The 12,081-nt window shown below is 42.8% G+C and overlaps 1 long non-coding RNA gene across 1 annotated transcript in view; it reads right to left on the bottom strand.

Annotated features, from left to right (window-relative positions):
* The window catches only part of LOC135228444 (uncharacterized), a 32,431-nt gene extending 21,334 nt beyond the window's left edge, over positions 1-11,097 (bottom strand). The window contains exon 1 of the long non-coding RNA XR_010318949.1: positions 10,612-11,097. This is a non-coding gene — a long non-coding RNA (uncharacterized LOC135228444). The remainder of the gene's footprint in view (positions 1-10,611) is intronic.
* Between the last annotated feature and the right edge of the window lie 984 nt (positions 11,098-12,081).

Genomic DNA, 12,081 nt, shown 5'->3' with positions numbered 1-12,081 from the left:
TTTATGGCAGTCTGTTCTTCAGTTTGAGTTGTTCATAAGTCAGACTTTCATAACCTGGGGACTGACCATAAACTCAAGGGATTAGGAAGGAAGCCCAGTAGCCTCATCCTGTCCATCCAGGCCTTATTTCACAGCACAACCCACCATCAAATGAGTTCTTGCGAACAGATAGAGAGAACCAACTGTGGTGCCTGCAACAGTTATGCCAACAAGACTTCTCTCGCCTCAGGATATGATCACATCTCGTCAGTCATTTGTACATCAATGTTTATGGACTCTCTGGATTATTTTCCTTTTGTCTCGTAAATTTCAGTATGGGAAGTGGGGCAGTCTGGGGAGCATGCCCCAATAAATTTCTTTCTGACACCACCATCTATAGAGTCCTCTCCCTGAATAGGAAAAAAAAGATTAATGGAAGAGAGAATACACAAAGGGAGAGGTCAGAGAAAGAACACCTGAAGAAAGGCCTTTCTTCAGGAGGAGGAGCCATCTCAATACAAATTCACTGTTGCCTCCAGAAAACTCAGAGAGAAAGCGCAGTGATTTCAACATCATGGAAACCCATCCAAGTCTTCACATTTCTTTCCTGTGACGCCTGCCTGACACTTGGGGAGGCACACTCACCCCGTTTGTTGGAAGGGTTTCTGCACATGGCAAGATGGCCCCACGTCAGAGGTCTGGTGCAGGTCAGGATAGTGTAACTCTTTGAAATGTTTGTGAAATCACACCCTGAACTGGTCCTAACCAAACCAAAAAACCAAACTCAGTGCCGTGAGTCGATTCCAACTCAAAGCGACCGTAGAGGACAGAGTAGAACTGCCCCGTAGAGTTTCCAAGGAATGCCTGACGGATTCGAACTGCCGACCCTTTGGTTTGCAGCCATAGCCCTTAACCACTGAGCCACCAGGGTCCTACAACCTTTATATTGCACGGAGTCATCATACCCTGCCTATTTCCACTTTTAAGACATACAAGCAATGCATTCCGTGACTATTTCTGGATACCCCCTTGCTGTATAAAAAACGGTTTTTTCCTCTGAGTAAGAGGTTCCACGCTGTTCAATCAAGTAGGAAACATATGCTTTAAGATGGCTGTATGAGTGTTGCAAGGTAGTGACCAAGGTTTAGAGGCCAAATTCAATAACGAAGGCTGAGGTTAGCAAAAGGTTAGAATGCCTCCAAAGACAGTAAAACTTCCTAATAGGAATTCTAGGAACACTGAACAGTCCAATAACCAATCAGATAGAGGCTGCTGTTTTCAATGGCATGTTGGTGATAAGATCAGAGGTACCCAGCAGTTTATCATAAGAGAGATCCCAGGTTTCAATCAGCCTGGGCAGGCTGGGAAGACTCTGAACAAAATGGATTGACACAGTGGCTGCAACAATGGACTCAAGCATAACAATGATTTTGAGGATGGCGCAGGACTGTGCAGTGTTTCATTCTGTTGTACATAAGGTCACTATGAGTCAGAAGTGACTTGATGGCACCTAACAACAGCAACAAGATGAGGCTTTGTCCTACAGATGGGGTAAGTCCTCTAGTTTGTCATACTCACCTTTCCATATTGTCTTTACCTGACAATTTCTCTCATTTATATTTCCTATCAGGACTGCAGAAAATATTTGAGTAAGTGGACCCTGTTTAGAGGAAAGGAAAAATTATAGAAGAAAGGATCCTGAACAGAAGCAAAATAAAGGGATTCTAGTTCTAGCTGTGGGACTGATTTATTTTTTATATTTACATTTATTTTTCAAATGTGAATCCAGGCTAGATAATATCTAAGGTTGTTTAACTTTTTAACTCAGGCAGTGAACTGAAGCAATAGGTTTGATGACATAGCAGTTAGAAATAAGCTTGCCTAGGACCAGTTCTCCATGTCCCCTCCACGACAAAGAGAAGAACTGGCTTGCACCGCCTTGATGGGACATCCCGCCAGTATTGGAGCATGAGAGGCAGCTCCCAATATTGCTACTCATTGACGTATTCAGTGTACTCCTCAGGTGAGAGGGAGTAGCTCTTCTGTTCACTCTGCAATGTTCTAAGCTTCTGTTTCATCTTGGTATTCATAGGTGACCATTCTTTTGCTTTTTATTTACTCATGCATACACATACAAATACATTAACTTATTCAATAAATGTGGATGAAGCTCTGGGTACTCGTGCCAGACACTGAGATATAAATCTGCAAAGGTAGAAGAGGGGGCAAGTAGGGAACTAAAGCATACTTTCTGGGATGGATGCCATCACAGCGAAGGTCACTTGTAATCCTTGAAGGTCACTGGTAGTCAGCCATGGATGACTGATGAATCCCTTTCCTGGGACACCTAGCAACTCTTCAAGAAAATCACTATTGTTTTCGTTGTTAGATGCCACCAAGTTGGTTCTGACCATATGTACGACAGAATGAAACACTGCCTGGTCCTGCGCCATCATCACAATCGTTGTTATGCTTGAGCCTATTGTTGTAGTCACTGTGTCAGTTCATCTCCTTGAGGCTCTTCTTCTTTCTCACTGATCTCCTACTTTACCAGGCATAATGTCCCTCTCCAGGGACTGTTCCTTCCTGACAACATGTCCAAAGTATGTGAGACATAGTCTCCTACCCTTGCTTCTAAGGACCAGTCTGGCTATATTTCTTCCAAGAGAGATTTGTTCATTCTTTTGGCAGTCCATGGTATATTCAATATTCTTCGCTAACACCGTAATTCAAAGGCATCAATTCTGCTTTGGTCTTCCTTATTCATTGTCTAGCTTTCACATGCATATGGGGCGATTGATAACACCATGACTTGGGTCAGGGGCACCTTAGTTTTTAATTGTGGGTCCAAGTAAAATGAAATCCTTGACAATTTCAATAGTTTCTCCATTTATCATGATTTTGCTTATTAGTCCAGTTGTGAGGACTTTTGTTTTCTTTATGTTCAAGTGTAATCCATACTGAAGGCTGTGGTCTTTGATCTTCATTAGTAAGTGCTTCAAGTCCTCTTCACTTTCAGCAAGCAAGGTTGTGTCATCTGCATATCGCAGGTTGTTAATGAGTCTTCCTCCAATCCTGTTGCCCTTTATTCTTCATATAGTTCAGCTTCTCGGATTACTTGCTCGGCATACAGATTGAGTAAGTATGGTGAAAGGATATAACCCTGACACATATTTTTCCTGACTTTTTTTTTCAAACCATACAGTATTCCCTTGTTCTGTTCAAACAACTGCCCTTGATTTAAGCACAGGTTCCTCATGTTCTGGGATTCCCATTCCTCAAAATGTTATCCATAATTTGTTATGATCCACACAGTCAAATGCCTTTGCATAGTCAATAACATACAGGTAAACATCTTTCTTGTATTCTCTGCTTTCAGCCAGGATCCATCTGACATCAGCAATGATACCCCTCTTTCCACCTCCTCATCTGAATCTGGCTTGAATTTCTGTCAGTTCCTTGTTCATGTACTGCTGCAGCCACTTTTGAATGATCTTTGGCTACATTTTACTTGTATGTGATATTAATGATATTGCTTGATAAACTCTGCATTTGGAGGGATCACCTTTCTTTGGAATGAGCATGAATGTGGAGCTCTTCTGGTCAGTTGGCCAGGTAGCTGTCTTCCAAATTTCTTGGCATAGACAAGTGAGCACCTCCAGCTCTGCTTCCATTTGTTGAAACATCTCATTTGGTATTCTCTTAATTCCTGGAGCCTTATTTTTTGCCAATGCCTTCAGTGCAGCTTGGACCTCTTCCTTCAGTACCATCAGTTCCTGATCACATGTTACCTCCTGAAATGGTTGACCATCGACCAAGTCTTTTTGGCACAGTGATTCTGTGTATTCCTTCTATCTTCTTTTGAAGCTTCCTGCATTGTATAATATTTTCCCCATAGAATCCTTCAATATTGCAACTCCAGTTTTGAATTTTTTTGTCAGTTCTTTCAGCTTGAGAGATGCTGAGCATGTTCTTTCCTTTTGGTATTCTAACTCCAGGTCTTTGCACATGTCATTATAATACTTTACTTTGTCTTCTCAAGCCTCCTTTTGAAATCTTCTGTTCAGCTGTTTTACTTCACCATTTGTTCAGTTTGCTTTAGATATGCAATGTTCAAGAGCAATTTTCAGAGTCCCTTCTAATACCCGTTTTGGTCCTTTCTTTCTTTTGAGTCTTTTTAGTGACCTTTTGCTTTCTTCATGTATGATGTCCTTGATGTTATTCCACATCTTGTCTGGTCTTTGGTCATTAGTGTTCAATGCGTCAACTCTATTCTTGAGATGGCCTCTAAATTTGGGTGGGATACACTCAAGGTTGTGCTTTGGCTCTTGTGGACTTGTCTAATTTTCTTCAGCTTCAACTTGAACTTGTACATGAGCAATTAATGGACTGTTCTGCAGCTGGCCCCTGGACTTGTTCTAACTGATGATATTGAACTTTTCCATCATCTCTCTCCACAGATATTGTCGATTTGATTCCTGTGTATACCATCTGGCCAGGTCCATGTGTATAGTCACCATTTATGTTGTTGAAAAAAGGTATTTGCAATGAAGAAGTCGTCGGTCTTGCAAAATTCTATCATGGAATCTCTGGCATCATTTCTATCACCAAGGACATATTTTCCAACTACTGATCCTTCTTCTTTGTTTTCAACTTTTTCATTCCAATCCCCAGTAGTTATCAATACATCCTGACTGCACACTTGATCAATTTCAGACTGGCAGAAGTTTGTAAAAATCTTCAATTTCTTCATCTTTGGCCTTAGTGATTGCTGTGTAAATCTGAATAATAGTCGTATTGACTGGTCTTCCTCCTCAAGGTGTTATTCCTGGCATAGTAGACCATATGATTGTCCTATTCAAAATGACGAATAGCAGTCCATTTCAACTCAGCAATGCCTAGTATATGATGTTTATGCATTCCATTTCATTTCTGATGATCTCTAATCTTCCTGGGTTCATATTTTGTACATTCCACATTCCATTTATTAATGGACTTTTGCAGCTGAATTTCTTCTCATTTGGAGTCATGCCACATCAGCAAAAGAAGGTCACAAAACTTGGCTTTATCCACATCATTAAGGTCGACTCTACTTTGAAAAGGCAGCTCTTCCCCGGTTTCTTTTGAGTGCCTTCCAACCTGAGGGGATCATCTTCTGGCATTGTATTGATAATGTTCCACGGCTATTCTTAAGGTTTTCCCTGGCTAATTCTTTTCAGAAGTAACCACCAGGTCCTTCTTCCTAGTCTGTCTTAGTCTGGAAGCTCAGCTGAAACCTGTCTGCCACGCGTGACCCTGCTGTTATTTGAACACCAGTGACGTAGCTTCCGGAGTCACAGCAACACTCAAGCCCCCACAGTAGGACAAACTGACAGATGCGTGGGGGAAGAAAATGACTAGTGCTTCACTAAATATTGAGGGTCTGAAGTTCCTGATTTTGTGGAAGTGAGCAGTGTGTTGAGCGTTCTCACCCAGTGCTTCTTCATCTCAGGGCCAGCTCACCAAGCACCTCCTAAGCAGTGCCCAGGCACCACCAAATCCCTGCTTCCCAAAGCCATGGGCTTCAGGCTCTTTTCTCTATGCTTTTCTTCCAAGGATTAACCTTTCAACTATCCACCATTCCCCAAATTCTATTTTCTCTGTTTGCCCATCAGAAAACCCCCTGGCACAGTTAAGCAGTGGCTACAAACTAAACGTTTGGCAGCTTGGATCCACCCAGAGGCACCTCAGAAAAAATGGCTGGTGATCTACTTCTGAAAGATCTCAGCTGTTGAAAATCCTATGGAGCACCGTTCTACTCTTACATTCATGAGGTTGCCATTAGTCAGAATCTACTTGATGGCAACTGGTAGTTTTTGGTTCAGTTAAAGGAGAATCCAAATTCTTAAAAAAAAAAATTTACGAAGGAAAAATTTGGTTGCCATTTCCTTGAGGAAGACACCTCCTTCCTAGGCAGGCAAGATCACCTCTTCCAAAGCACCACCACCACCAACAACAGACTTTCCATATTAAAACAGGTTGAAACTTTACTTCCAATTGTATTTGTACTCTGTATGCAACTCCACACTCTGGCTAAGCTAATTGATGTTGGAGAAAATATTACCTTTTTTTTTTTTTCTTTTTTTAAGTTCTTTATCTTGCCAAAGCCCAGTGAAATGTTTAACATGGGCCAACAAAAACTTCCTCATAGATTAGCCTGAGTTCACAAGCCAGGGACAATCAGAGGGGTAAAGTGATACCTTGAATTCAGATACATCTGAGTCCCAGTTCAGATCCCAATATAGATCTGTGACAGTGGGATATGCTTGGGCAAGTTACTTAGCTTCTGGAAGTCTCCATTACGTAAACCAGAGAACAGGAGTGATAACGCCAGCCTACTCCAAGTAGCCCTCAGCAATTCACCAGAGCTGATGCACAGACAAGCACTCAGCACAGTGCGTGGCCCAGGGCAGTGGCACAATGAATAACGTTAGTGCATTGGCAAGGAAAGGCAGCAGTTAAAACAAGGAGAATGGCTCCCACTTACCGAATCAATTTTTTACCAGAGCACCTCGAGAGAGCAAAGCTTCACATGTTGGCACAAACTATGTTTAAAAAAAAATTGAGGGGAAAAGGGACCAAGAGAATTCTTCAAAAATCTCAGTTGTTAAACAACATTGATTGATTTGGAAAATCTATGTTAAGTAACTACTTCATGAGGCACCTTCCATGTAGGAGACCCAGGTTGATTTCTCAGCCAATGTTCCTCATGAGCAGCTACCTCCTGCCTGTCATTGGAGGCTTGTGTGCTTCTCCGATGCTGAACAGGTTTTGGCAGAGCTTCTAGACTAAGGCAGACTAGGAAGAAAGGCCTGGCAATCTACTTTTGACAATCAGTCAATGAAAACCCTATGGATCTCAATGGTGTACTCCACAACTGATCACAGGGATGGCACAGGACCAGGCATTATTTCATCCCATCGTGTATGAGGTCTTCATCTATCGCGGGCTGACTAATGGCAGCTAACAACAACTAAAACTTTATGTCAGATGAGGCTAAGTACTATGGGTATAATGGTGAAAAGATTTAATTAGTTTCTGCTTTCATGGAGCTATAGAGGAGAGGTAGGTACATAAATGATATTAAATTACGATACCTGCTCAGGAAAGTACAGAATACTCTGGAAGCCTATACCTAGCTAAGCCCCCAATGTGAAAAGAAGTTTTCTCAGAGACAGGGCCATCCTGCTGAGATTACCTCACAAGGAGGAACTGGCAAGGTGAAAGCAGTAGTGGGAAACAACAGGCACAAAGATCTGGAGGTGAAGTGGACAGCGTCCTCTGAAAGAAGTTGATGAGGTCATAGAATGCAAAGGAGAAATGGACAAGGGGCAAGGCTGGGGGCTCAGGCCAGTCTAGCCAAGTGGCACTGGTTAGCCATTCTCAGGAGTGGAAGGTTGATCCCAAGAGCAATGGAAGCTCTTGGGAAGATGTCAGCAGGAGAGAGACTTGTCCTTGGATAATGGGACTATGGAAGATCTTTTTCCCATTAATTTTCTGATTTTTTAAAGCTCTATAATAAGCAAGTACTATTTATATAATTAACAAAAATATAAACCTTTCACTTTCAATAGAAATTTTTTTTTATATATATAATAGGTCCGATTTTCAGGTGAAAGTTTACACAGCAGATTTGTTTCTGGTTTGACAGTCTGTACATGAAGTGTTCCATGACACTGGTAGCATTCCCCTCAACATCTCAGCACTCTCCCCATTTCTGCCCTGTGGTCCCCGTTTCCTTTCATCTGGATTTTCTACCCCTTCCTGCCTTTTCATCTTTGCTTTTGGGCAAATGTTGTCCTTTTGATCTTGCGTAATTAATTGTTCTTAGGAACACCTTCCTCTCGGGTGTTATTGCTTATTTTATGGGCCTGTCTATTGTTTGACTGAAAGATTGTCTTCAGGAATGGTTTCAGTTCCAGGTCAGAAGGGTGTCTTAGGGGCGTAGTCTTGGAGGTTCCTCCACCTTCTGTCAGACCAGTAAGTCTGGCTTTTTTGTGAATTTGATTTTTTCTTCTACATTTTTCTTCCACTCTGTCTGGGACCCTCTGTTGTGATTCCAGTCATAGCAGTCAGTAGTGGTAGCCAGGCTAAGGGCCCTTTTTGGGGGAGAAGGGTCAGTGATCTAAACATCCTTAGCATTCTCAAGAAAACAAATTCATAATTAAAAAAAGGGAAAGGGGGAAGTGCCACGCCTCTGACTCAATGCGTCTGTAGGGCCCCAGACTAGAGCCAAGAGGCTCGTTTCAGCTGAGATGCAGCCTAGGCTCTAGAGCCCTCAGCATGATATTCTCAGAGGTCACCACCTTGAAGATGTCAGAGAGAACACCCAGAAGGAGACTTAGTGACTTCCTAAGGGGTTTTCAAATATTTTCAAGGAAAACTTTTTTCCTTTTCCAAATTAAATCTTAAACCTGAAATAGGTAAAAGATAACGTGCAGGTTTCACAGGGAGGGAAGCGGGGTAGGGGAATCCCAACCGTGATGACTTGGCTTCCTCCATTTCCTACAGTGAATCCCTCCACCAGAACTTGAGGGTTCCTCAGGGGAGTCCGAAATGCACTGACTGAAGAAACAGAGTCAACAGAGGTGTCAGCATTGGAAGGGGTTTGCACATGGAAATGGGTTAGTGCAGAGCGAGGACAAGAACCCAAGTCCCCTATCAGCCTGTTCTGCACTCCTTCTGGCTTCTCCCACCTACAATAACCACCAGGTGCCATCAAGTCATTCCGACTCGTGACGACCCCATGTGTGTCAGGGTAGAACTGTGCTCCACAGGGTTTTCGATGGTGAGTTTTCCGAAGTAAATCCCCAGGAGTTTCTTCCAAGGCACCACTGGGTGGACTCAGTAGCTGAGTGCATTAAATGTTTGCACCACCTAGGGTCTCTTTTTTTTAAAAAAAAATGCCAGAAATTGGTTTTTCAAGTCAAAGAAGAAGTGACAGCTGGAGCAGGACATGTCTTTATGGCCCTCTCCACCTCTTCTCCCACAGCCCAGTCAAGTCTGCAGGAGGAGGTCATGCTCTATTCTGAAGATGATCTCCCAAGCAGTTCTGCACATTGGTTTGGATTCTGTCATAAATTGAATTGTGAACCCCAAAACTGTGTGTCAACTTGGCCAGGCCATGATTCCCAGTATTGTATGATTGTCCACCATTTTGTCATCTGATGTCATTTTCCCAGGTGTTATAAAGCCTACCTCTCTGATGTTAATGAAGCAGGATTAGAGGCAGTTATGTTAATGAGGCAGGACTCAAACTTACAAGATTAGGTTGTATCTTGATCCAGTCTCTTTTGAGATTTAAAAGAGAGAAGCGAGCAGAGAGACAGGGGGCCCTCCTACCACCAAGAATGAAGAATCAGAAGGGGAGTGTGGCCTTTGGACCCAGGGTCCCTGTGCTGAGAAGCTCCTAGACCAGGGGTAGATTGTTGACAAAGACCTTCCCCTGGAGCCTACAGAGACAGGAAGCTTTCCCCTGGAGCTTGCACCCTGAATTTGGACTCCTAGCTTTCTAGACTGGGAGAGAATAAATTCCTCTTTGTTAAAGCCATCCATTTGTGGCATTTCTGTTACAGCATCATCAGATAACTAAGACAGATTCCAACACATAGAGCTTAACAGCAACAACAACAAAAGGGGGTCTTACTGGCTCATGTAAGAGTGAAGACAGATCAGTCATTCCTAGCATGGTTAGATCTCAAAGAACTCTCTTTTTCACCATCTCTTGGTTCCACTTTTATCTGAATTGCTTCATTTATACGGCAGATTTTTTTCCACCTGGTGTCAAAAGTGGCCACTGCCAACTCTAAGTTTTTCAGCATCTAAGATCCCAGTAGACTTAAGAGCAACTCTAACCTGATAATTCTAGCAAAAGTCTTCAGGAAGGTTTTGACTGGCTTGACTTGATTGACAGGTGCCCATCCCAGAACGGATCTCTGTGCTAAGGGGAAAGATGATATCTGGATTTGCCCAACCTCAGTCCTAAATCCACCAAAGTAGAAGCATCCACATCAAAGGAGGGAAAAAAAAAAAAAAAAAAAGCAGTGGGAGTGGTTAACAGGTGGTTCTCTAAACGGAGACTTGGGCTGCTGTTCTCTAAGGAAGGGGGAAAGGATGCTTGGCCAGGCAATGAGACAAAGATACAATATTTCATGTCTATATTTTTTATAACATGTTATTTCCTACTTGCTGAAAGTGGGACATTTGTGGAAAAGGGCCCAATAACTAATGGTTGCCACTGAGTCAGTTTCAACTCATAGCGACCCTGTAGGACAGAATAAAACTGCTTCGTACGGTTTCCAAGGCTGTAATCTTTACGGAAGCAGATTGCCACATCTTTCCCCCATGGAGCAGCTGAGGGGGTTGAGCCACCGACCTTTTGGTTAGCAGCTGAGTGCTTAACCATTGCACCACCAGGGCTTCTGTGGAAAAGGGCATCCTCAGAGATACACATGACACGGCTTTTCACTGATGTGAACAAGCGAATATTGCTTACAATCCTAACTGAACCAGGTGCCAACAAACTAGTGATGTCAGCTACAACTGAAGTGAAATGAAATCAGCTAAATTAAAGGATTTGCATGTTTAACTTACAGTCAGATGGGTCTCAAACCATTTCCGAAAATGCAAACAAGAATCTTGCTACTCTGAGGAGCAGTGGTGGTTTAGTGGTAGAATTCTTGCTTTCCATGTGGGAGACCCGGGCTCAATTCCTGGCCAAGGCATGTCATCTGCAGCCACCACCCTGCTGTCATTGGAGGCTTGTGTGTTGCCGTGATGCTGAACAGGTTTCAGCGAAGCTTGCAGATCGAGGTTGACTATGAAGAAAGGCCTGGTGATCTACATTAAAAATCAGCCAGTGAAAACTCTCTGGAGCCTAACAGTCTGAGCCACAAGCAATCACAGAGATGATGCAGCACCAGGCAACGCTGGGACGATGTTTCCTTCCTTGTGCGCGAGGCACTATACGTCAGGGCCTATTTGACAGCAGCGAACAACAACGGCAAAATCCTGATGCTGCATTTATTCCTTTTCTCCACAACATGTAACTGTAGGAAGAAGGAATACATGGATGCATAGTAATACGTTTATTCTACCCACCTTTGTAATAAATAAAAGCGTTCAAAAGTTCCAAACATGATACAAAATTTTTAACACCAAATTTTAAGGATTTTTACAAAGATTACCAGTGAACAATGTTGCGTATGTCTACGATTAGAACAGAATTAACAGATATTTTTTAGAAAGAGTATCCTAATTTCAAAGAACAGAAAAATACTCAGCATCTGCCTTCTCCTTCCCTGGCCCAAGGGCATGCAGAATAAGGTCAAATGTATATTTCGGAGCTATAGCCTTTCGAGGTTTCTACTCCTTAGGTTTCCAAAATAGCTCTCAAGTTTCTTCAAAGCTTTATTCACAAAACAGAGCTAAAATGTAATGAGAAAAGGCTGAAAGAAAAGCTCTAACCCAGTGACATCAGGTGGCGTTTGAGACGCTCTTTAATGACAAAGCTGAAACGGACATCTGTTAGCACCTTCTTAACGTCCTCTGGAACATGCACTGAATCCCGTTCGCTCTTGGCATTTGACAAGAATGGATTCTCCAGGTCGAGCAAGTGTTAGATGCCTTAAACATAAGCCATGGAGTGGCTCTAAGACAGGAAAAACAAAACAAAAAAGCCAAAAAGAAGCTCAGTTGTCTTTTCTCTGCTTGTCGTGCCCTGAAGGGAAGGATGACGAAATCCAAGCAGGCTAAATGGCTGCACAAGTGAAACATGGGTAAGGTCAGCCTAGGACAAGAGAAGGACATCTGTTAATGTTCAGAGATGGTAACGTTTAGAAACACTGCTGGTCACTTTTTCCCCCCAGATGTAAACATTATCCTTCCGATTTAACAATAGGAACCAAGCCTCATGCCACATGTAACATGGCAGCACAGCCATCCCACGCCTTTGCTAGGAAGAGTCCATTTTAAATGGTGAGAAAAGCTTCTTTACCATGACGGTGGAATACAGCAGAGTAAACAGTACATATGGAAAGTAAACTCAGGGACTGGATGGCCTGA

This window comes from Loxodonta africana, chromosome 22 (genome assembly GCF_030014295.1).
Source record: "Loxodonta africana isolate mLoxAfr1 chromosome 22, mLoxAfr1.hap2, whole genome shotgun sequence".
Taxonomy (NCBI): Eukaryota; Metazoa; Chordata; class Mammalia; order Proboscidea; family Elephantidae; genus Loxodonta; species Loxodonta africana.
The sequence above is the reverse complement of the archived record's forward strand: the minus strand, read 5'-3'. Positions and strand labels throughout refer to the sequence as shown.